General features: G+C 40.6%; 1 protein-coding gene across 9 annotated transcripts in view; it reads left to right on the top strand.

The window, feature by feature from the left end:
* The window catches only part of LOC149319486 (dystrophin-like), a 1,434,671-nt gene that overhangs the window by 1,311,968 nt on the left and 100,866 nt on the right, over positions 1-21,837 (top strand). The gene's annotated exons all lie outside the window — the stretch shown is intronic.

The raw sequence follows: 21,837 nt of genomic DNA, 5'->3' as shown, positions 1-21,837 counted from the left end.
GTTCACATTGACTTTAATAGACCTGAATTGCAGTTGTGTCACATCTCCACATCTTTTTTTATTAAAACATAATCAGTACAAAATGATATATTACAAAAGATAATAACTGTGGTTCAAAGTTATCTTGATATTTAGCAGTCCAGTATATTACAAAAATTGACTAACAGTGTGATCCTATGCATGTTTCCTCAGACAAAAAGTTGCACTTTGTTCAGTGGAGTTTACTCTCAGAAAAGTGTGCATATGATTGGAGCTTAATCTAAAAATGTGTTCTCTACTTGATTTCCTATAAAGGTTCTTACATAATATGCTACTTTCACCATAAAGAGTATCATCTTAATTCAGAGTTAATGACAACATCCCATTGTTATTTTTAATTAGCATCTGTCCTTAATTTAGTAGCTGCTAATAAACTCAATATTACCTTCAAATCTACTTGCATTTTAAGTAACTTAAGGGAACAATTTTGAGATCATAATGGCCTCAACACAACATTATGCTGGTGCTGCAGCAATGCTGCAGCAGGACTTTCTGCCTCTCTCCATATGCCTACACTTCTGAGGTCCACCCAAACACTCCAAAGGTTTTTCCAGAGCTCTGGGTTAGGTTTGGAAGAGGGGCTTGCAGTGGGAAGAAGAGATTCCAGGCATGGTCCTCCCCAATTCTGCTAATGGAAGTAGTTCCTGTTACTAGATGTAGTAACTAAGGTGCAGAACACACTGCAGAAGTAATCCAATTTGGGACTGTTGTAACTGCCCTGGCTCAAAGCTAGGGAATTCTGAAAACTGTAGTTTTGTGAGACATTTAGCCTTCTCTGTCAGAGAGCTCTGGTGCCACAATAAACTACAGTTCCTAGCATTCCCTTGCACTGAACCAGGGCAGGTAAAGTGCTTTCAAACTACATTATTTCTGCACTGTGATTTGGACCTAGGTCCACTGGATTTAGGCTGGACTGCCCTATCCTTAGTATATTATATCATAAGATTTCTCTTTTAAATTATTTGTAGTAATAAGGGGGGAAATCCCATTAAGTCCAATTAGATACAGTGTGTTCTCTACTTGATTTCCTATAAAGGCTCTTACATAATAACATACATAATAAAATGACACCCCTTATATAAAATGGCAAAATCAACATTTGCTTTATAGATTTTAAAAAATAATTTCAACCAGTGGATTATTGGATCTGTGGATTCAGAATCCATGCATATGAAGGGCTGGTTGTATGCCTTTTAAGTTATAAGGCATCCCTCTGTGTTGTTGAATGAATAAAATATTTGCTATTATAGCTGTAAATTGTACAATTCATTCATTCATTCATTCATTCATTCATTCATTCAATGTGAATTAATTCCATCTGGCTACAGAATCCTACAACATTTTAGAACTTTAGCTTAGTGTTATTGAGTACTTTCTCAGGAGCAGTATGTCTGAATACTAGTTCCTGGGGAATGCAAGTGGGAGAGTGTTCTTGTGCTCATGCCTTGCTTGTGCTCTTTCCAGCCTGGTTATCCACTGAGGGAACCAAAGACTGGACCAAAGAGGCCTTTTGTTTGATTTAGCACAATTGTTCATATACCTAACTCATCCTGATATTGAGTCCTGTGGCAGAGAGAGTGAATACTCTCTAGCAAATCCTCTATAGTTTGGCAAAACAATTCTACTTATTCCACATATGGGAGTGGAAAGCTGCAGAGGAGTGTTTCCCACATCTTATGTCCTGCTAGCTTACATGGCAAGCTAAGAGGTGAAGCTAGGTTTTTTTGCAGGTTTTCAGCTGAAATTCAATTTTTGAAAACATTTATTTCCCATTGAAGCCAATAGGAAGGAATAAATGAACTAAGGTCACGGTCTGGCCTTGTTTATGGGCATATCCAGGGGATAGGAGATCTGGGATCTTGTAGAGCCTAGGTCTCCTGTCATCTGTTTCTGGTATGCCCTTTTCCCTCTACAATTGTCAGAGAACTAACAGTACATGAATGATTGTAGCCAGGTTTTTTGTTGCTACAGCAAAGAATCTCCAACTGTGGAACTTCTCCAACTGCAGGGCTTCCTGACTGAATATTTACACCATTTTTCTATTTATAGCTACTGCAGTCAATCATGATTATTGCTACATGAGTAAGGGGCTGTGCACATTGGCCATTAAGGCCGACTTGGAGGTAGAATCAGGGTATGATGTCCACATGATGCATTCCCCTGACTCTGCCCCCAGGGTGGTGCAATGCTGTGTGCCGCACCACATGGTGTGTGGCATCACAACGCTTCTCTGGCACTGTGTCCACATGATGCAGGGCCAAAGGAGCACCTTAAAGCCACGGCACCATGGCTATCGTGTCCTTTGCAGGGCACAAAGGTCAGATCGGGGCTGCGGTTGCTGTGGCCCCAATCCAGGAAAGATGGCGGTAGCTGCAGTCCGCCCCTTAGAGACAGTCTGCACAACCCCTAAGTGAAACATTATGGTTGAAGTAGATCCATAGTGTGTTGACTCACCATTTTGCAACTGATTCAATGGGTCTAATCATTTATTTAGACTATTGATAGACAATGGGTAGGCAATGACTCTTGGACAATAGTACAGTTATTGGGACTGAGATCATCTGCAATTTATCAAAGAGCAAGTCCCAGTGAACTGAATTCATAGTAGAGCCAACATGGTGTAGTAGTTTGAGTGTTTGACTAAAACTCCAGAGATCAAGACTTGATTCCCTGCTTGGCCATGGAAATTCATTACATAACTTTGGGTGAGTCACACACTCTCAGCCCCAGAAAACCCTGTGATAGCTTCATCTTACCATTGCCATAAGTAAGAAAATGACTTGAAGGTGCACAAAAACAACAACAAAGTACTGGACAACAACAAAGTCCCTGGCAAATTGTGTCCAAATTCCAGTACGTTGAATGGTAGAAAATGTTGCAGGCTGGAAAAGATCCAAGTAGAAAGTATTTCTTTAAATTCTTATTTCATATAATATATTCTCCTCTACATTCTAATTTTCAGTCCCCCTCCCCTCTGGGAAATTCACCTGGAAGAAGAAGAAATAATAGTTTGGGTAATTGGTTTTACCTTTCTGCTTGACAAAATGCTCTGAAGACACCCTTTCCAGTGATTAATGACTGAAAAGTCTTAGGCTAGAAAATCCTCAATCTATGTAATATATGAGATAAAGCTTCAGTTAGGAATGAAAATCCTTAAAAAGTCCCAAGGAGTAGTTTCCCAGATAGACTTGTACATTCTTTCTGCAAGTTAGAGTAGAAATCAGTATTAATCAATTTTGTTTGTAATCTCTGGGAGGCTTTACACTACTTTAGGGACAACGAAGGGCCAAGGATTGGGGTCACATTGTTTTTCCATGAAAACTTGAAGGCTGCATCCTCTGCCATGCCCCTATCTCCTAATAAAATGTTTTACACTTATTTTAAAAATGGCCAGAAATGCCCATGGCCACCCCTAGGGTTCGGGGGGCTCTTTTGCCTTTTTTGAGGGGCTCCCTGGGTTGTATTAGGTTTGGGGAAAATAGTTTCTTAAACAAGAAATCAGTTGGAAGTCAACTTCCTGTTTACTTCATAATGTTAAATAGCATCTCCTGGACCTAAAACAGACCCTACCAGGCCAAAAATGTGACACATTTGTCACCTGTGGGTTTGTTGGCAGCAAATATAATTTTAAAACCAAGAGTTTATTGGAACAGTGTTGGAAGGCTCTGTGACCCTCAAAATGGCTTTGGGAGTTGACGTACCGCCTGTCACTTTTCCTGTCCCTACATTATCAATGTAATGTACAGTATATAAATGCCAGCATATTAAATATCTTCATGTTTTTACTTGTTTTAGTTATATATATTTTTCAAATATTTTCATGATTTTTTCCCTTCTTGGTCCTGAAAAATCAGATTGCTTTGATTACTTATTAATTCTATAACACCTCCCATAATCTCCTCCTACTCCTCCAAAAATTCATGTTTCAAAGATCATCTTAAACATCTGTTTCAAGCTTTTATTTGCAGAAGGTATGAAATCAAAATCTTTATGGTGAAGTGCTTTGTTTTATATTATAAACCACACTTTCTGCTTCTGATCTGAAATCAGAATGCAGCTTCTTTTGCACTTAGATAGCACACCTTTACAAAGTCATGACAACTTTCTCCATGCCATCCTCCCCTTCCATGACAATATGACAATATGACACAATTTGTCAAGGGAGACTGATCAGTATTTTACATGCTTCATTGCAGATATGAGTAGCCCAATCTTCCAGAAAAGAAAAAGATACTTATATGTTCTTAATTCTGCTATGCTAGAATACACATTTTTAAAAAATCCACTTTGTTCTGTAAAACACAAATGGACCATTCAACTAATATAAAAATTACCTTCATTAAAAACATTTTGGTTATGATTAATGTTCTGATTTTTTGTATAAGAGCAATTTTCTTATCTTTTTTTGGTAGAATAGCAATTTTTGATTTGTGTGTGTGTGTGTAACACCAATTTTCTTACTACTATGATTCCTACACAGCTTCCAAATTAAAACTCATCATAGTGCCATTTCATTGCAGCTGTACTTTGCTGCAATTGTACAGCTATGAGCTGAAAAATCTAAGAAGAAATTTTGTTAGGTTGGCCCACCTTCTGAGTTGACAAAATAAAGATAATAGACAATATCTAGCAAAGGTGTTCTGTTGATGGAATAGCAAGGTTCAGTGAAACCAGAAAGGAACGGCCCTCATTCCTTCCACAATCCCCCTTGCACCACAACCTAAATCTGGATAGCTGAGAAATGCCCTAAGGTAGTTTTTGGTCACTGAAGGAAGAGAGGAGAGGAAGAGAGGGAAGGAGAAGAATGTGTTATTGCAACAGACAGTGGGACATTGGATTTAGCCAAAAGATGGCATCATTAACTCATTTTAGTTTTGTAATATAAACCTTTCCCATGGTTGTTCTGTAGCTTCTTGCATTAAGAGATAATAGCTTTACTCCAGTTTGCCTTGCTTATCTCCATATCACTGTCACATATTTTTAATGCACAACATTAAAGTGAAAATGGCTATCAAGCACAATTATCTTCTCCTTCTGTGACCATAGAAAGAGTGTCACGCAATCCTCAAGAGATCACTTTTACTGCAACATGTCCCCTTGATATGGTTTAGGGGGAAAATATTAACCACATTCAAAAGTAAATGCTTACTAAAGGCATTGCTAAAACTGCTGAGAATTATGGTACAGTACAATGACAACAAAAGAAAGAGCATAATTTCCTGTTAATATTGTTAGTGAAATGTAATCTATCAAGGCAATAACCTCTGTAAACAAGGCATGTACACTGAAATCCTCTGATGCTTCAATTGTCACCATTTCTCCTAATGGCATGAATAATTTTAGCAAAAGCATCCTTGAAGAGTTTGAAGCATTACAGGGTTTTACAGCTAACGCCAAGGTCTAATGCAGACTTAAGAATGACTGAGACAATATTTATAATAGATGTATTTCATTCATATCCCATTATCTTCCACAAGAGCCAAGGACTGAATACAAAATCTTACTTAATTTTAATCTTAAAAAGACTTTTGCTCCGGTAAGCATTAGTTTAAAATCAGAAAATACTAGGAGTACCCAAGGATATGGACCAATCTGATTAGTAAAGGACAATGACAACAGCAACAGAAATCTACTATACCTGATGAAACAATGTTTTGCTACTATTTCCCCCCTCTTATTTTACCATCAAATATGTGGCAGAATCATTATGGGCCAAACCTAACCATGGCTGCATCTACACTGCAGGTTTAATACAGTTTGACACTGCTTTAACTGTCATGGCTCAATGCTATGGAATTCTGGGATTTGTAGTTATGTGAGATATTTCCCCTTCTTTGTCAGAGAGCTCTGGTGCTACAACAAACTATACATCCCAGGATTTCCCAGGATGGAGCCAAGTGGTGTCAAAAGTGGTGTTATTTATTATTTTATTCATTGGAAGACATAGACACGGTGTGAAATTGTATGTAGGATAATGCAGGAGTAAAGGAAAACATAAGGTCTAAATACTCTAAAGTCACCAGCTCCTGACTGATTTTGGAAGCGAAGCAGTATCAGCCAATGAATAACAGGTACCGTAGGATATATTTCAGAAGAAGAAACTGAAAAAAATATCTTGGAGTATTCCTTGCCTAGGAAAACCCTATGAAATTGATGGGGGTCACCATAAGTCAACAGGCAACTTGAAGGCACATACACATGCACACACACAAACAAGAAGACATGGACATTTGGCCTGACTCTGTATAAATATAAAGTAAATGTGAACTGAGTGGTTTAAATAAAATTCTTTTGCTCATGAATATTACTAAACATCATTTCTGTCTTAATGGAATTTTCATGTAATTATTGGATTTTCATTTGGAGTAGATATGAACATGTAGTGTGTTTAAAAAGAAAAAGTCTAGTTTCCCAAAAGTAATTTGAATGTTTCTGCTACCCAAATGGATAGGGTTATTTAGAATTATTTCTTTTAAGAAGTAGCTGCATAGAAAATTAACTTTCACAGCCCAATTCGTGGACAGAATGACAATTTACACCTACTGTTTGGCTCACATCAACATGTTATTGCATTGTGATGAAGCTGGAAGTAAAATTCAGCTGTCTCTTCTGGGCAGCAGAAAAGTAAGCTGGGTAGCTACTGCTTTGTGTAAAACAATGTTTCAGCAAGGCTCTATTTGAATTTTTTCTTTGATATAACTCTGCAGTACTCTTCCTTATCCAAAAATGTCAGTTAATATGCTTTCAGCACCTCTCACACAGATTTTGATATATTTGCTAAATCATAAATTTGCTAAATGTCATACCCTCCAACATTTCTCAGATGAAAACTAGGACACATGTAGCCAAGCAGCATTATAGACTGCTCAAGATGGCAATATATATTAATAAGAAAAAACAAAAAAGCTAGGAAATACTGCATTACTTGCTTTTGCCTAAGTCTACTGGAAAGAGCAAGATTTTGCTCCCCTGTTCTCCTCACTCCTCATTGAATTAAGTGAGTATGAACTAATTTTGCACTTTCAGCTCAGTTTCCATCAACTGAATTAAGTTGAGACTAAAGGGAAAAGTAGAAGGAAGGGAAAGAAACTGGGATGTCTTAAAAGCAACTGAAAAAGTGAAATGACAGAGGATTGGTTGTGAGTATCCCTGCCAAACCTGGACACTTGGAGGCTATGACATGTTCTGGGCATCAGCTGAAGGAAGTGCTATGTACAAAATTAATGAATGTACTTAACATCTGAATTGAACACACACACACCCCCAAAAAAAGAATCAAGCTAAGAGTCCATAAGTCTGAAACATTAAAAATAGCAATTTCTATGAATGGTACCAAAACTAGTACAGCATTTTAATTTGTTAAATGCTGTGAAAGTATTGTACATTTACATAGTGGAAGCTCTGAGCTCTTAATTATTATTTTTTTCTCCTATGTGTATTGAGATCATTGTTTGAAGAGAAGTCATAACGGTCTGTCTCTAAAAATACACTACAATCAAATGTGTAAAACCACTATTCTTTTTTGTGGTCTCTGTGAATCACCTGAGAACAGGACTCATTGTAGATAGAGGTTATACCTGCACTGCAGAAATAATGCATCTTGACACCACTTTACCTGCCATATCTCCATTCTATGGAACCCTGGAATTTTTTGTTTGCTTAGGCACCAGAGCTCTCTGACAGAAGGCTAACTATCTCACAAAACCACATATCCCAGAATTCCATAGCATTGAATCATGACAGTTATAATAATAATAATAATAATAATAATAATAATAATAACTTTTATTTATATCCCGCCTACTCAGATTCGGATCGAGGCAGCTTACAGTAAAAACTATCTGATACCTAATAAAACAACAGTACTCAGTAACCCCAAATTCTACCCTCCCCCCTAAAATAACAATTAAATCGTGTATACATTTAAAAATACATTAAAATCAACAAAACGGAGGATCGGGTGCGGACTAATCGGTGAGATGTGCTGGACAATGGTTGATGACACCTGGGCAGGAGAGCTTCCAGCTGTGGGGAGGACTTTGCCTTGCCCCCAAACGGCGCCTCTGAGGGAGGGAGGAGCTGGTGAGAGCAGCTTCTCCTCCATAAAATCCCTGCTTGCCGGGCCCCGAAGGACGCCGACGTATGCCCCCTGACACCTGGGCAGGAGAGCTTCCAGCTGTGGGGAGGACTTTGCCTTGCCCCCAAACGGCGCCTCTGAGGGAGGGAGGAGCTGGTGAGAGCAGCTTCTCCTCCATAAAATCCCTGCTTGCCGGGCCCCGAAGGACGCCGACGTATGCCCCCTGACACCTGGGCAGGAGAGCTTCCAGCTGTGGGGAGGACTTTGCCTTTTTTTTTTTTTTTTTTTTTTTTTTTTTGAAGACGTTGGTGTCCGCCCCCTGACTTCGTGACATCGCGCCAGGATCCTTTGGGAGGGAAGATTGGGAATCTTCAGTTTTGATAAAATCCTGTTGGTTGTGTGTAGGGGCTTTTGTAATTTGGTTTGCTCTATTGTTAGGGAATGACGTTTTTTGCTTTTCTCTGTTTGGGGGTATTGTGGTTAGTAATAGGTATGGGGGTGGATGTGGGATGTGAGATACCAGCTGTTATGGAGGATGCATGTGTAATTGGAGCCCCTATTGAGGTTGTGCGGGGCAAGGGGAGGTATGGCGGTAGGAAAGTGGGTTTATGTCAAAATGGAAGGAGAGATCGATGCATAATATCTATCTCCCCTTCCTTCCACTTTCCTAACCAAAAAGGCCTGGGGTTCAGCCCAGTCGTACCACAAACCCTGTCTCTGCTCCTATGCAACGCCAGGTCCATAAAGAGCAAGACCCACATCATTTATGATCTTTTGCAGGACAAAAATTGTGACCTGGCGTGCATTACTGAGACCTGGCTTGGGCCTGAGGGCGAGGCAGTGTGGGCCCAGGCCCTCCCAGCCGGGTTCTCAGTTAAGGACCAGATCAGGTTAGGTGGACGGGGGGGTGGTGTTGCCTTGGTCCATAAAAACACCTTCTCCTTAACCAGGATCCCAGTCCGGAAAACAGATCACATTGAGTGTATTTACCTGTCCCTGAGGGCTAGAGACAGTCTGGGGATTCTGTTGGTCTACAGGCCACCCCGTGCGCTAACAGACTCCCTGGCCGAGCTCACACAGCTGGTCTCGGAACTGGTGTTGGAGTCCCCAAGACTTCTTGTCTTGGGAGACCTCAACATCCCTTTCGAGGCCAGTGAAGTTCCAACAGGTGCTGCTCGGGAGTTCATGACTACCATGACAGCCATGGGCCTGTCTCAACTAGTCTCAGGGCCTACGCATTGCGCTGGTAATACCCTTGATGTGATCTTTAGTACGGACATGGAGGTTCCGTGGGTAGAGATCTCAAACATCTCTCCCTTGTCATGGACGGATCATTTCTTGGTTGAGGCTCGAATCAAGGCTTCTACCTCAAGCTCCCCCGGGGGTGGCGGACCCATTAGGATGGTCCACCCTCAAAGGCTGATGGAACCCAAAAGGTTCCAAGAAGCCCTAGAGGGATATGCGACTGGTTCTGACGGCGATTCTGTTGATGCCCTGGCTAATATCTGGGATACCAACCTGTCCAGGGCTATACACAGTGTCGCTCCCAAGCGTCCTTACCGGCCTGCTCCTAATAAACAACCATGGTATACGGAAGATCTTAGAGTAAGGAAGCGGGCTGTGCAACGACTAGAGCGTAACTGGCGAAGACATCAGCGTTTATCTGACAGGACACTCCTCCGCTCTCATTTGAAGGCCTATGGAGTGGCAATAGGTGCAGCTAAGAATTCGTTCTATGCTGCACGTATTGCGTCCGCAGAGTCGCGTCCAGCAGAGCTGTTCAGGGTTGTGAGAGAGCTGACTCAGCTCCCTCCTTCCCTGAGCCCTATTCTGGTACCATCTAAAGCCTGCTGTGATGATTTTAATAACTTCTTTGCGGATAAAATCTCTCAGATCAGGGCTGATCTTGACGCCAGTATTTATGCAGGTCCTGTAAGAGAGGCGTCCGAAGCATCCGTGGCCCCAGTTATACTGGATCGCTTTGAGTTTGTTAGTACCGATGAAGTGGACAAGATCCTTCGAAGCGTTAGGAGGACGACGTGCTCTCTTGATCCCTGTCCCTCATGGTTGGCAGCTCAGGGGGGAGATGCGGTGCTGACTATGTTGCACCACATCATTAATACTTCTCTAAGAGAGGGTCAGTTTCCATCTAAATTGAAAGTGGCAGTGGTTAAACCCTTGCTCAAGAAACCCTCCTTAGACCCCCTGATTCATAACAACTATCGGCCCATCTCGCTGCTACCTTTTTTGGGGAAGGTGATCGAGAGAGCAGTCGCCTTCCAGCTTCAATCGATCTTGGATGACACCGATTTTCTGGACCCATTTCAAACTGGCTTCCGGGCGGGCTATGGAGTTGAGACTGCCATGGCCGCCTTAGTTGATGACCTCCGTCTGAGCATGGACAGGGGAAGCGTGTCCCTGTTAGTGCTCTTGGACATCTCGGCGGCTTTCGATACCATCGACCATGGTATCCTTCTGGAACGCCTGGGGGAGTTGGGTATCGGGGGCACTGCTTTGCAGTGGTTCCGGTCCTACCTCTCGGGTAGATTCCAGATGGTGGAGCTGGGGGATTGTCGCTCCGATAAGAGGGCACTTACATCCGGTGTCCCTCAGGGAGCGATTTTATCCCCTATGCTTTTTAACATCTACATGAAACCGCTGGGAGAGATCATCCGGAGACACGGGGCGCGGTGTTATCAGTATGCTGATGACACCCAAATAATTTTCTCTGTGTCTCCGACTGATGCAGTAACTAAGGATGGCATCTCTCCTCTAGATGCCTGCTTGGCGTCGGTAATGGGCTGGATGAGGGAGAACAAACTCAGTGTGAATCCAGGGAAAACGGAAGTACTGGTGATAGGTCCCTCGGTTCCGGGTGGTGAGATTTGTCAGCCTGTCCTGAATGGGGTCACGCTCCCCTTGAGGGACTCGGTGCGCAGCTTGGGAGTACTCCTTGATTCGTCGCTTCATCTGACATCTCAGGTGGACGCGACGATCAGGAGTGCTTGTTATCAGCTTCGGCTGATACGCCAGCTGCGCCCCTACCTGGGCCGTCGGGACCTTGAAACTGTTGTACATGCTTTGGTAACCTCTCGATTGGATTTCTGCAATGCGCTCTACATAGGGCAACCCTTGTACCAAACCCGGAAGCTTCAATTGGTGCAGAATATGGCAGCCAGACTGGTCGCTGGTAGTTCCAGGACAGACCACATAACACCTATTTTAAAAGATCTTCACTGGCTACCCATTCGCTTCTGAGCTCAATACAAGGTGTTGGTTTTGACCTATAAAGCCCTAAATGGCTTGGGCCCAGGGTACTTGGAGGACCGCCTCTCCCCATACAATCCGCCCCGCACACTCAGAACATCTGGGACCAATTTGTTAGAGGTCCCTAAATCCCATTTGGTGAGGACCTCACAGAGGGCTTTCACTATCGCCGCCCCCTCATTGTGGAATAAGCTCCCTGTAGAGCTCCGTTCCTCTGCATCTTTAGTTTCTTTTAAGAAACAATTAAAAACGCATCTATTTCAGTTGGCTTTTTCACTTTAGGTAATAGTGTTTTTTCTCTGCTCCTTGCCCTCTGTTTTTCGACCCCGGATTAGTGCAATATATTGTCTTTTTCTTGCCCCTAGTGAATTGTGATTTGTATAGATTCCCATTCCTACCCCTAGTAATGATGTTTTTAAACTTTTATATTGTGATGTTTTACTTGTATTTTATCGTTTCTTGTCTTGTAAGCCGCCTTGATCATGCAATTGGAAAGGCGGGATATAAATAAAAATTATTATTATTATTATTATTATGATCAATTCAGTTCAGTGGGTGGCTGATATGCTATTCCAGAAAGACCTGTTGAAAGAGATCTATCTTGACAGCTTTTTTAAAGCTGTCCAAGCTTGTAATATGACGGATCTCGTCCGACAGGCCATTCCACAATTAAAGTGGTGTCAAACTGCATTATTTCTTCAGTGCAGATCCAGCCTGAGAAACGTCTATAAGATTGTGCTGTAAAGGACCTAAATCTGATTCCCATCTAAGGGAATTTAATTTCAGCATTGTTCTAAGGTATTGTACTCAGTGTAGTGTGCCTTCTTTTCCAATTTATGGTGATCCTAAAGTGACCCTATGATAGCTTTTCAGAGGAGCATTTGCTTTTCCCTTTCTCTGAGGCTGAGAGAACGTGGCTTGGTTAAGGTCACCCAGTGGGTTTCCATGTCTGAGTCTAGAGACCAAGGAGTCATAGATCAACACAGAGTTGTAATTCACTACACCGTGCTGCCTCTTTTTTATTTTAATATACAAAGCATTAAAAGTTAAGAGACACAGAATCTTTTGATAGCTGTTGGGAAAAATATACAGTAGTATCCTCCAGATAAAGATATAAAACATTCACAAAGTGCCCAAAGTAATAAGCTAAATATGTTCTTACAGTTTACTGAACAAGCCTTTACTTGAAGATTTCTAATATAGAGATGTCACAACACTGAAATGCTCAAAACAAGACTTTATTATTGGTGTCAGCATGCTACATTTCATCATATTCAAGTGGATTTTACCAATGCAAAATTTATCTTTGTAGCCTAAGAAAACCCCATGAAATTCATGGGCTCGCCCAAAGTTGATAGCTGACTTGAAGACGCATACATACAGACAGTCTAAAACTATCGCATATACTGTACTCAACTATAAGTCAACCTCATGTATAGGTTGAGGGTATGTTTAGGGCTAAAATTATGGATTTTGCCATGACCCGTGGCTAAGTAGAGGGTAAAACTTGGAAGCTCCTTCAGTGTTTGTATGTGTGCCCATGGCAAGAGGCTTTTTAATTTAGGCTTTTTGTTTCAGCTTTCATTTCATACTTTACTCTCCAAACAGCAGCAGCTTGGGTGGGAGAGAGACTCTGTTTGTTTGTTTAAAAGCAGTTAATCACCCAAGACTTTCTGCTTGGCTCAAAAGAGAAAGAAACTACTCTCCTGGCTGTATGGGGAAATCTGAAAGAGCTGCTATCACATTTCCATACTGACCAGTACACAGGTCGACCTGAGATTTAGGTGTCAATTTTGGGGCATAAATTTCTCGACTTATAGTCAAGTATATATGGTATGTGTCAAAATGTATTCACTGACATTTTCTCTATGAGTCAGAATCTTGTTGGTTAGTCTCAACTAGAGTAGACCCACTGATTAATTAATGAAATCAGGCTGCTGTCACACTGAAGAATTAATGCTGTTTGACAATGTTTTAACTGTCATGGCTCCATCCTATGCAATCCTGGGATTTGTGGTTTGTTGTGGCACCAAAGTTCTCTGACGGAGTGTTAACTATCTCCTAAAACTACAATCCCCAGAATTCTGTAACATTGACAAATGACAGTTAAAGACATGCCAAACTGCCTTAATTCTATCATGTAGATTCAGCTTCATGCAGGGTGGGGGGAATCTGGAACGGATCCCCTGTGAAAACGGAGGGCCGACTGTAGTAAATCTACTGAGCAATATCTGTGTAAATTTGATGTATTATTCTGTGCTTACGTTTCCCTAAATGTGGGAGCTCTAGCCCAACTCCTACATTTAATTCTGTATTATTCTTAGACAATAGACTATTACATGGGGGAAACTGGGGGATTCAAAAGATATTATCCAGGGAAAGTCACGCAATCACAGCTGAGATTATCACATGACGTCATGATTAGAGAGGGCTTATTCCAGGAATAACCAGGGAATAACCAGCAACAAATCTTTTATGGGGAAATCCCATGAATGATTTGTTGCTGGTTATTCCTGGGATAAGCCCTCTCTAATCATGATGTGTGTGATAATCGTAGCTGCACTCACTCAACTTTCCCTGGATAATTCCTTTTGAATCACCCGTTTTTCCCCCATGTGATAAAGTCTAATGTCTTTGTGTAATAATTAAATGAAACTATTTAACACTGCTCACTGTTTCACATTGAAATCCTATGTGTGCTTACTGTGAAATAAGCCCCATAGAGTGCAATGGGATTTAGTCTGAGGTGAGCATGTCTCAGTTTAAAATAAAAAGTTTGAATTACTGCTCTCCTTGTATTTCTAGATAAACCAACCCACCATATTGTCATCTTCCCTAATGGGGTTTGCTAGCTGTCAAGTGATATATGGGCTCAAAGAGACAGGCCAAAATAAAGCTGCTTCGGGTCACTTTGGAGGTATGCTATTTAAATGCTGCATACATCCTAAGAGGCCAGAAGCTGTGCCAAAGCTGCGCTCCAGTCCTTAGGACTGAAGCGTGGCTTTGGCATGACTTCCGGCCTCTTAAGATGTGTGTCTCCTTTAAACAGCATACCTCCAAAGTGACCTGAAGCAGCTTTATTTTGGCTTGTCTGTCTCAATCTTGAGATGAATTCAGCTGCAGACCTCAACGGGTTAGAACTTGTAGCCAAAATTTTTGGAAATCCTTCCTATTGTGTTCTGCTCCACCTTGCCCTCCATCTTCAGCTTTTTGTCATTTAGCCTGATTAAGATTTTTTACCCTTATGTGCACATACAGTTGATACCAATAAACGTATTACCTGCCTGTGGGTTTGGAGGTTTGTTGATGGCTATGTAAATGAATGTTGAGTTGCAGCTATTGAAAGTAGCTAAAGACTGCTCTTTGATGTCTTGAGAACATCATCAATATCCCATCCTCTACCACCCTCACCTGCTCAAAACCCCTTTTGTAGGAGATTGCTAATACATTCCAAAGGTCTATTGCCTGTTTTGCCCTGAGGATGTTATTATTACCATTTTTGTTTATTAGCCTTCTGCCACTGTTTTACATTGCCTTGGAGCCCCTTGCCCTAGTGGGTTGTTACTAGAAAATGTAGTTTATTCTGCCCATGTTAAAAGTGCAGCATATCACTAGGCAAAATTAGTGTGATGTTGTGGTAAGAATTTTGGACTGGAATAATGGAGATCTGGTTTCTAATCTACGCAGAGCAACAAAGCCAAACCAGTCACTTTGTATTTCTCCCAGCCTGACTTACCTCATTGGATAACTGTGATAATAAAGTGGGGAGGGAAAGAGCTATTTAACCCACCTGGTGCTCATCAGACTAGTACTTAAATAGTCTGGGTGTCATAGCATAGCCATGCAAAGAGATCTAGCAGCACCTTTGATGTTAACTAGGAAAAACAAGCTGGTAGAATGAGCTTTCCTAGACTTGAGCCTACTGCATATTTTTCATATGCAAACACCAAGAATATGGTGGAGAAGAGAAAGATAGGTTTGTGCAATTCTCACTTGTTTTGTATTTTGTACTTTTATTCTATTTATTATTTAGTTGTGTGTTTAATTTCTATGCCCAAAGAGAGGCTGTTTCTGAACCAGGGCCTCATATACCATAGTTTTGTCCTAGTAAACAATGGACCCACTTTTGATACAAAGACAATGTCTGTCAGTGCCATGCTTTCCAAACAAACTACAAGGGAGAAAAAATATGACTCATTGAACTGAGGATACGTGGGATGAAGAAACAGTTTATTCTTTTTGCTTACCCAGTGGATGACTGGTTTAAGATGCTCCCAGCCAGATGGTTCCTATCACTTTCATTCAAAAAGCATACCAGTCAAAAGATACCTTTCTTATTTCCTCCCTAACTAGTATATTTGTGACATGAAAAAAGAAAGATAAAGCAGTGAGAGAACATGGAAGGGTTACATCTGGAAGATGATGATATCTGGACCTTCTAATATTTCAGTGAGAGAAATAATAAATAAAATCCCCAAGTGCAAGCACCCCTATTTTCTTGCCTGAGCACAATAGACACATTTACTGGCATTTAGTGGTTGGATCACAGTTCATCCTGAAAAGATTTGATAGGTAGTTATTTTGCTACTACATCTTGCTCAGGATGTCACATCACTAAATAAACCCCTTTCTCCTACATTCAGCTTAGGGCTCCAGAGACGTTAACAGAAGAAAGCAGGTCACAATTCCTATCTACCACCAGAGGTTCAAGAGTGGCAACTCTTGTTATCATTTTTCAGCTATTTTAGACTGTGATATGACACAAATATCCACTCTGCTATAGTGTCCACTGGGTTTTTAAGATGTTCAGTATCCTGATGTATAGATGGCAAGAGATACATAAACTACGCATACAACACCATGCTCCTGTGGGGCTATCTACTTTGTTCTTTGCTTCCTGAGGAAAATGAATAACAGCCCAAATGTCAAGAGTTACACTGAACCAAGACTCATAGCAAGGCAGATTAAATGGAGAAGTGAATTATTGGTGTCCTAGGATGTAACTGATGAAATGACTTCATCTATTGAGAAGTCAAAGGGAAAACAGTACATAAATAGGGATTTTTCTCCACTGCTGCTACTAAATGCCTCATTCCTAATGTTTAAATGCATTTTGCTTTTAAAAATAATTTATTGCTATTCTGCCTTGCCACATATCATCCCCACATGTAATCATATTTCAAATAGAGAAGAATGGTACATGTGCCATTTTGCAAAGGGTCTGGTTGCACATTTCTAGCAAGAAACCCTGGTTGAATATGTAGTCAGAGATTTTGTAGATTTGTGTTTCCAGTGTTGAAATTGTGAAGGCAATCAGGCATAATCCATCTTCATTTGTACAGGCAATATTTTGATGTGAGTATTAAAGGGTTAATACATTTTTCAATTGTGGAATGAGTCAGATTTCCCTCTGTGTTTTGTGTGCTTTTTTTTGAAAGAAGTAATGTGTGGGTGTAAGGTGGGGGGATCCAAGAGAATGGATACACTAATTGGGGTTTTCACCTGCTGTGAGTCTAATTGAATACAATGCTTTATTTGTTACTGAAAGAGAAGAAAGATTATGCAAAGTGTCAGAATCTCAGACTAGTCCTCCCTCCCCTTACTTGTTGCAATGCATGGCAAGAAGAAGAAGAAGAAGAAGAAGAAGAAGAAGAAGAAGAAGAAGTTGTTTAAAACAGCTTCAGTCTACTATTAAGGTGGACTGGGAATTGAAAGCTCATAGTGAAAACTGACTGTTGGTTCTACTCTCCCAAAGTTTCCTTACATGCTTTGGTTTGGGTTTATTTATTTCCAAGCAACCTGCTTTCTTCTGATTTCCAAAAGATGTGGGGAATATGTAAACATAATGTAAAGTTTACCTTAAGCAAAAGGCTTGCATCATTTATGTATCAGAAGTCATTTTGTATGTAAATACAAGATGTCTATCATAAATTCAAATAATCAAAGACCCACCTATTGCTGGGGCTCTCCAGATCTTATTGGATTACAGTTACCATGATCACTAACCAGTAGCTATGCCAGTTAAGGCTGATGTACTCCAGCAGCGGAAAGATATACATTTCCCACCTCTGATCTCTGTTTTCCTGACTTCTGTGTTCTAGTTTCCTATGCATGTTATATGTTTATCTGCCCCCCCCTCTTTTATTTTATTTTTTAATGTAATGGTCCAAATCCATTGTGGGTTAGAAAGCACTGACTAAATTCAAAGGGATTCATTTAAGTGGTGCCTACAATGTTGCTATCTTTTCAATAGGTCTGTTCTAGCTGGGACTAACACTGCATATTAGAATATAACGCCACATCGATATTTTTATCTAAGCAGTCAAATATGAAAGTCAGCAACATAATATAAATGATATTAATTCCACCCCACCCTACCCCCCAGTGCAAGTGAAATGGAATTAAACTAATTCAAAGGTACTGAGTCTCTCCTGATTTGAAGTATAACCAGACTGAAATACACATTAACGTAGGCTGGTACAGAATCAGACAGTATAGTGGTTTGGTTCCATGATTATAAAGAGGTATTTCTGAATGCTCTGTGAGAAGTAATCTGGTAAAGATTAAGTCTAATCTTCCAGTATGGTGGTGTTTGAATTAGATTCTTTCCCCTCTTCTTCTTATAGAGAGCTTCTCCTATATACATTTTCTGTGGGTGCTGCCAAGGGATTCTCATTCTCTTTTGTGAAGAAAAATGTTCTGTGTATCTATCAGCATTCCCACATATACTTATGGAATATTCTTCTGCTCCTGAAAAAGAGCAAGATTGCCTCTGCAAGTACTGGGTTTTTATATATCATGCATAGTATGCACCATGACCTCTCCTTTGATACATCATAATAAATTACGGTTATGATAGAATGCTAATGATAAATCATAATATAGAGGAGGAGGTGAATAATATTATCTTTGGGGACATGCTGTTCAAATACACACTGTTTGGAAAAGATGCTCTGCCAGGCCTAAAACAGGCTGAGAAGAGGTAATAACCTGGTAAAGTTAAGTCATTTTTTGTGTGGTTAAAATAAAATAAAATAAAACACTGTGGAAATGCAGGGTTGGGTGCACTGGGGCCAAAGATATACTCACATAGGTAGACCCATACAGCATATCCTATTCTGTGATTACTTTTTAACTTAATGCCATTTAAGGTCATATGTGCACCTGCCTCCCACCAAATCTATGCAATTTCACACACTGTCACATGTCTACAGCAATCTGCACTGAATGTAAGCTAAAACAAACAGTGGGTACAGTTGATAGTATAAAGTCAGAGTGCCATGCACTACACCTTTCCTTTCAGATAGAGTCACCTATACAGTTAACCTGGATAGAATAGATAGAAGCCTGGGATGTTACAGCTGGGGTTGGGACTGTCTGATCAGAATCATGATGTTGGCTGGCTTCTGGCTTGGCAAATTCCTTACACAAACTTAGTGCACCCTGGCATCTTCCCTGATGTTAGTGGGAGTTCTGGGAACAAAGCCGGATTTGCAGAGGAATGCCCACATGCTGGCTTCCTGCACAGTACACATTAATGGCATGCCATTTATGTGCAAATAACACACTTCCTAGGAAGACAAAGTAGCTGGACCTCTGTTGGTTGGAGTCAGTTCTGGAGTATGGTAAGTGTGCTGTACATACTTATCCAGATGGACTATTCTCAGAGAGGTATTTAGAGTAAAGTATTATTTTTATTTACTTTATTTATTTATTTATTTATTTTACACAGATACAACCTAGACAATGAGGAAACAGAAATATTAAAAGAATTTTCATACCTTGGATCAAATATTGATCAGAGTGGAGACTACAGTCAAGAAATCATGAGAATATTAAGAATGGGGAGGGCAGCTATGAGAGAACTAGAAAATATCCTAAAACGTAAAGACATACAACTGAGCACGAAAGTTAGAATCATACAAACCATTGTATTCCCTATAACCATGTATGGATGTGAGAGCTGGACAGTTAAGAAAGCAGATAGGAAGAGAATTAATTCATTTGAGATATGGTGCTGGGGTGCTGAAGTTACCACAGACAGCCAAGAAGTCGAACAAATGGGTCCTAGAGCAGATCAAACCAGAAATTTCTCTGGAAGCCAAGATGACAAGACTGAGGCTGTCATACTTGTATCACATCATGAGGCATCATGACTCTCTGGAAAAAACAAAAATGCTAGGAAAGGTGGGAGGGAAGCAAAAAGAGAGGAAGGTCACATGCTAGATGGATGGACTCTATTAAGGAGGTCATGGGTATGAATTTACAGGACCTAAGCAGAGCAGTGAAGCCTATGCAGTGTTGGAGATGTCTCATCTACAGGGTCTCCCTGGATCGAGATTGACTCGAGGGTGGATAACAACAACAAAAATGGTTTTTATTTCTCCTTACCTGCCTCTCCCCGTGGATCAAGGCAGTGAACAACTGACCAACAAATACACAATATCCGTTAAAAACACAACATCAGTTAAAGACAGACATCAGTTTAAAAGATCAAACAAGACACATAATTATTTTAAAAATCCACATTTTAAATTCATCATTTAAAATTTAAAAATCATCTGGGCAGGCCTGACAGAAGAGACTAGTCTTTAATGCTGTTTTAAATTTGGACAGCATATTCAGCTGTTGAATCTCTTCCTGTAGGTCATTCCAGTCTAGGGGCAGCTGAAGAAAAAAATCCTCTCATTGACAGCTGCCAACCTAGGAGTAAATGCCCCCCTTGCCCGAAGGATCTGAATAGGGTAGATTATATGGGAGGAGATGATTGTGTAAGCAACCCAGACCCAAACCATGTAGGGTTTTAAAGGTGATAACCAATATTTTGAATGGCTACTGTATGTCCACATGGATGATACCAAGCATTTTCTGAATAAATATTGGCTATGAGCTCTCTCAGCTAGCCTGCAGAGCAAGCATCCATAATATGTATTCATATTATACAGTCATTGAAGTACCTTAGGCTGCAAACATATAGTCCAGCCTTCCCCAATCGGAGGACCTCCAGATGATTTGGACCACAATTCTTGTCAACCTAGGAAGTTATCAAGGGAATTGTAGTCTGAACCCTTTGGAAAGCTCCAGTTTACAGAAAGTTGTCTCACCTGTCAAACTCAATGGCACTGACCTCTGAGTAGACACAAATAGGTTTGCACTCTCAGATGTATCTAGACTCAGAAAGCATAAAAGAATCCAGCATCAACTTTGAAATTAGTCAGCAAAGAAGTAATTTCTAGCATAAGATACAGTCCAAAAAAGCTTATGCTACAACTGTCTTCTTTCCAGTTCACCTGAAAGATGTTACTGGATTCCTTCATGAATACAAAGGGTCACCTACAAGGTTCAAATAAAACAGTTTCACTTAGGGCCAAAACATGCTGCAGAAATAATCCAGTTTCAGACAGCTTTAACTCTTCTGGCTCAGTGCTAGGGCATCCTGAGAATTGTAGTTTATTGTGACAGCAAAGCTCTCTGACAGAGAAGGCTAAATGTCTCACAAAACTACAGTTCCCAGGATTCCTTAATATTGAGACAGGCCAGTTAAAGCAGCCTCAAACTGGATTATTTCTCCATTGTGTTTTGGACCTTAGTTTTCACAAGATCTTCAAACAGTTTAGGGGATGAATAGCCCTGAATCCAGTCCGCAAGACTTTATCCAAGGAAGGGGGGGAATGGGAATTAATCCCAATATTGAGTGGAAAATCTGGATATTTGCACATATAAACCGTGTTCAATAGCAACATCAATGTGAGATCAGGGAGAAGACTTCTGAAATATGTATACTCACAGGCATGGAGAGAAGGATAGAAACTGGGGCGGCCACACCTGTGTAGCTACACATACTGTGATTTATCCAATTGTGAAAGCACGAACTGTGCTTAGTTTTCCCGAACTCCCCTGGTCACTGTAGATTTGGGTAAACAGATGGTAATCTGGATTTTCCTTTCAGTATAGATCTGCCCAGTTCAAGACATAATTTTCATCATGGTTTTACTGTGCAAGAGCATCTGACAATGCTGTTTGCTGCTTGTAACCTTCTGGAATTGGTAAATTAGTATAAATCAGTATAACTAACCCTGTGTAAATATTAACCAAATACAAACATGATAATGTTATGTAAACATGGAAAATGCAAGGAAGAAAAAGGAGAGGGAGAGGGCTGAATGAGGTTGATCTGGTTTGGAAACTGGAAACATGTGTCACAGCATATGGAGGCACTACAAATTCTTGAATATACAGATACCAGGTGGAGTAAACGCATGACCAGTCAAAATAAATCTGATGTGGTGGTTAGAGAGGTGGAGTAGGACTCTGAAAAACAGGGTTGAATCCCAGCTTGGCCATGTAAAGCCACTGGGTGGCCTTGGGCAAGTCACACACTCTCAACCTCAAGGGAAGGCAATGGCAAACCCTCTGAAAAAAAATCTTGCTGAGAAAACCCCAGGATAGATTTG

The sequence above is a fragment of the Sceloporus occidentalis genome, unplaced genomic scaffold, assembly GCF_023333645.1.
Source record: "Sceloporus occidentalis isolate IW3139 unplaced genomic scaffold, rSceOcc1.0.p SCAF_2, whole genome shotgun sequence".
NCBI classification, from domain to species: Eukaryota; Metazoa; Chordata; class Lepidosauria; order Squamata; family Phrynosomatidae; genus Sceloporus; species Sceloporus occidentalis.
The sequence above is the reverse complement of the archived record's forward strand: the minus strand, read 5'-3'. Positions and strand labels throughout refer to the sequence as shown.